The sequence below is a fragment of the Silurus aristotelis genome, assembly GCF_946808225.1.
Source record: "Silurus aristotelis genome assembly, chromosome: 1".
Taxonomy (NCBI): Eukaryota; Metazoa; Chordata; class Actinopteri; order Siluriformes; family Siluridae; genus Silurus; species Silurus aristotelis.
In genome coordinates, this window is record NC_139574.1 from 1,494,861 (window position 1) to 1,499,860 (window position 5,000).

Sequence of the window (5,000 nt, forward strand, 5' to 3'; positions counted from 1 at the left end):
GGAGTTAAAGTCAGAGCCACAAGTGTGTATTATTATTATTATTATTATTATTATTATTATTATTATTATTATTATTATTATTATATAGAATAATATTTTTGCTTGTTGTTTTATTGAAATTCAGACTGCTTGTTTAGATCAGCTGTCCTATAACCATAAACACACCAAAACTCTACAACTATACACTCTTTATACACTACAAATATTATTATACACTTTATATACACTACATAAATTATAATACACTATACATTCTATAAAAAACTCTATACACACTACAATGCACTATACACACTATAACATTTACATATATATGAAAATATCTAGAAAATATATGTAATCCACTTTAATACACACAATACACTCTAATAACCTTCCTACACTCTCTAACTAACTTTACACACTTTATAACATTTACAATTACATATATACAGTACACTATAATACACACTATAAACGTCTTTACACTATAAAATTCATACACTCTATAAGATCTATAATACACTCTATAGACTTTATAATACACCTATGAGCTCTATAATACACCCTATATAATCTTCAATAAACTGTGTACACTCTATTCACTCTATAATACACTCTATACACTCTGTAATAATCTCTGTACACTAAACAATATTTATATATATGTAAATGTAAATATCTATACTATATATGTAATACACTATAATACACTGCATTCACACTATACACTCTCTATAATAAAGTTTACACACTCTATAAAAAAACAATATCTACAATAATCTGCGTAAATTCCATTCTCCACTCCATACACTTTAAACTCTCTATAATTCACTCTATAATAAATAAACTCTATAATTCACTCTATAATAAATAAACTCTATAATTCACTCTATAATAAATAAACTCTATAATTCACTCTATAATAAATAAACTCTATAATTCACTCTATAAATCTTTTTTTTTTAATTCAAGTGAATCTAAAACAAAACAAATACGATTCCAAAACCTACATTTTGTACTTAGTGATTAAATCTCACGTACCTGTATTAGTGTGATGAGCAGTGCAGAAGAAGTGAGTGTGTGTAGGTGTGTGTGTGTGTGTGTGTGTGTGTGTGTGTGTGTGTGTGTGTGTGTGTGTGTGTGTGTGTGTGTGTGTGTGTGTGTGTGTGTATGAGTCGTTTGCTGGTGCTGAAGAGAGCAGACAGTGAGTGTGTGTGACGAGAGAGAGAGAGAGAGAGAGAGAGAGAGAGAGAGAGAGAGAGAGAGAGAGAGAGAGAGTAGAAGAGGGATGAGAGAGAGAGAGAGAGAGAGAGAGAGAGAGAGAGAGAGAGAGAGAGAGAGAGAGTAGAAGAGGGATGAGAGAGAGAGAGAGAGAGAGAGAGAGAGAGAGAGAGAGAGAGAGTAGAAGAGGGATGAGAGAGAGAGAGAGAGAGAGAGAGAGAGAGAGAGAGAGAGAGAGAGAGAGAGAGAGTAGAAGAGGAATGAGAGAGAGAGAGAGAGAGAGAGAGAGAGAGAGAGAGAGAGTAGAAGAGGGATGTGAGAGAGAGAGAGAGAGAGAGAGAGAGAGAGAGAGAGAGAGAGAGAGAGAGAGAGAGTAGAAGAGGAATGAGAGAGAGAGAGAGAGAGAGAGAGAGCTGTAGAGTAAGCACAGAGGAATGAATGAGAGAAAGCAAGAGAGGGAGGGATGGAGGGAGGGAGGGAGGGATGGAGAGACGGATGGAGAAGTGTATATATGTATACTGACTGGGAGCGATGCCTTGGGGCAGTACAATCGTGAAACTGCCCCTCCCGCTCTCACCCTGTCATATGTGGTTTCTAGCTGCGAGCGAAGCTACAGTGAGGACAGTAACGACTTCTCCACTGCAGGCTACACCGAGATCCTGCTCTAATTGGAGCGCCGAGCTACTTAAAGTCCCCGCCAAAACTTTTATAGCACTTTAGCAGTGTGTGTTAGTGAGAGTGAAACTCCATCCATCCATCCATCCACCCATCTCTCTTTCTCTCTCTCTCTCTCTCTCTCTCTCTCTCTCTCTCTCTCTCTCTCTCTCAGTGTCCAGGAGATTAATTGGGGTGATAAATAAGTCCACATCGGGTTTGCCAAAGCAAATACAAAGAGAAGGAAAGAACATGAAATCAAATCAAATCAAATAAAATACTAATAAATTCAAATAAACAAGAGCAAACAATGAATATAAATCATAAACTCTATACATGTTCTATTACAAAACGAGTAGAAGAGAAATTGTGACAGTTAAAGATAAAAAATTCTTTTTTACTCCTCACATATACATTACAGCACAGTGAAACGCTTTCTTCCCAACACACACACACACACACACACACACACACACACACACACACACACACACACACACACACACTCTGTCTGCACTGCTCATCACACAAAATCAGGTAGGTGGCATTTAATTATTAAATACAAAATGTTGGTTTTGGAATTGTTTTCTTCTTGTTTTAGGTTTAGTTTATTGAGAATAAAAGACTTTATAGAGTTCATTATAGAGTTTATTTATTATAGAGTGAATTATAGAGTTTATTTATTATAGAGTGAATTATAGAGTTTATTTATTATAGAGTTTATTTATTATAGAGTGAATTATAGAGTTCATTTATTATAGAGTGAATTATAGAGTTTATTTATTATAGAGTTTATTTATTATAGAGTGAATTATAGAGTTTATTTATTATAGAGTTTATTTATTATAGAGTGAATTATAGAGTTTATTTATTATAGAGAGTTTAAAGTGTATGGAGTGAAGAATGGAATTTACACAGATTATTGTAGATATTGATTTTTTTATGTGTGTAAACTTTATTATAGAGTGTATAGAGTGAATGCAGTGTATTTAGTGTATTACATACACTGAAAACCCTAATAAGTTTAATGAACTTAACCTATTGAGTAAACTCGTTTACTTTATTGAATTGAGTAATGGATTTTCCAAAACTTGTTTATTTAAGTTCACTTAACTTGGTGTTTTATAATTTGCACTTAAACTATTAAGTTCACTTACTTACATATTTAAATCAACTTAAAAAATAAACTGAAATTGCAAATGATTATAAATTGAATTGACTAATATCATTGTTCTTTTGACTGTTAAAGCTTTATTTAGTCCAAAAAACACATTACACATCATATTGAATGTATTTATTGTGCAAAATTGTTTAAAAATGAAAACATTTCAATTTCAATAAATGAAACAGAACTGGTCACAGCCACACTGTACAAAAATGTACAGAAATGATATAAATCACATTTCAGTTTAAATTTCAAAAACATACTGTATCAGAAAACACCCTGGTCACAGCCACAGTCTACAACACTGTACAGCTGGTAACAATATCCCACATTAACTGCTGCACAACATCACTGCTAAAACTTTGAGCACTTAAACAACTTAACATTTTTTATTAACAAAAAAGCTGGTTTGCCAAAATCTGTACTTTGGGCTTGAGTGCATTCTGTCCCATCGACATCAGTACACGCTGTATTAAATCATAAGTGTTTGCGAGTGATTTGGGGTTATTCAGGTGTAATTTCCACATGTTCTTGTTTCACCTGCAATATAAAAACAATTGAAAATATAAAAATAATTTGATAGTCATTGACAAAACATCATAAAGAAAATTATATTTTATTATAATTAATAATAATAAAAATTAATGTTATTAATAAAACCAGCCTAAACCAGTAAATACGGATCGGTTAGCTAGACAATTAATTATTGATGATAAATGTGAAGATGGACTGCTGAAGAACACTTTTTATTTCCTAAAAATACACGATTAACTAATGTATAAAGAATTTACATCTTACAAGTCAAATTCAGTTTCTCAATATGATTTCTAAAATAATGTTCACAAAATTGATAGTGATGTTCGCAAAGTCTGAACGGGAAACACAACGTGTCTGAAAGATTTGTAATGATGACTGGGCGGTTCTTTGTTATATAAATGTCAAATTAGGCCTTAAACAAACATATTTGACAATTAAAATAATATTTTCAAGTTCATTTCTGCATAATAACTTTACTTACCGAGGTTTAAATGGCAAACGACAAGAAGATGAATTCCAGAACTTTCTGGCATCAGCAACAGGCATTAAGAACCGCCTATAGGATTATTCTACCAATCACTGCATTAGTTCTCTTTTTACTAGTTCACTTTTTACTTTTTTAAGGAGTTCTGCCAGGCAATAACCAATCACCATCAAGGGAGACCAGAGTGAATTAGAATTTTATGAATTAGAATTTTGACTTGTGTCAAAATTTTAAGTTGAAGTATTTTGCGGCTAATTAAGTTAATCTAACTTATATTTTTGAGTTATGGTTATAAAAAAAAAATAAAAAAAATTCAAGTAGTGTAAACTCAAGATTACTTGATTATTTAAGTAATGACAGAATTAGTTTGCAGTGTATATAGTATAGATATTTACATTGACATAAATATTGTTTAAATGCAGTTTATTATAGCGTTGATTTATTATAGAGTGTATTATAGACTGTATAGATGTGTTATAGAGTGTATAGAGCGTATTATAGAGCATATAAACTGTATCATAGAGAGTATTTAGAATTTATAGATGTGTTATAGAGTGTAAAACGTGTATTAGTGTACAAAGTGTATTAAGTGTATTGTAAAGTGTATCATAAAGTTTATTATAGAGTGTATAGATGTGTTAGAGTGTATAGAGCGTATTATAACGTGTATTAGGTGTATTAAGTGTATAATAGAGTTTATTATAGAGGTTATTATAAGGTGTATAGATGTGTTATAGAGTGCATAGCGCATATTAGAGTGTACAAAGTGTATTAAGTGTATCATAGAGTTTATTATAAAGTGTAGTGTATTACAGACTGTATTGTAGACCATATTATAGAGTGTATAGAACATATTATAGAGTGCATTATTGAGTGTAAAGAGTGTCTTTACTAAAGACTAATAGAGCCCATTATAGAGTGTATTAAAGTGTATTATAGTATATTATAGAGTGTATT

At 31.6% G+C, this 5,000-nt stretch overlaps 1 protein-coding gene and 1 long non-coding RNA gene across 2 annotated transcripts in view; one reads left to right on the forward strand and one right to left on the reverse strand.

Annotated features, from left to right (window-relative positions):
* Positions 1–1,136, reverse strand: part of prr35 (proline rich 35) — a gene marked incomplete at its 3' end in the record, with an annotated part of 11,337 nt that extends 10,201 nt beyond the window's left edge. Inside the window, exon 1 of the mRNA XM_083555116.1 lies at positions 1,024–1,136. The remainder of the gene's footprint in view (positions 1–1,023) is intronic.
* LOC310730745 overlaps positions 1–5,000 on the forward strand; it is a 74,685-nt gene that overhangs the window by 53,652 nt on the left and 16,033 nt on the right. The gene's annotated exons all lie outside the window — the stretch shown is intronic.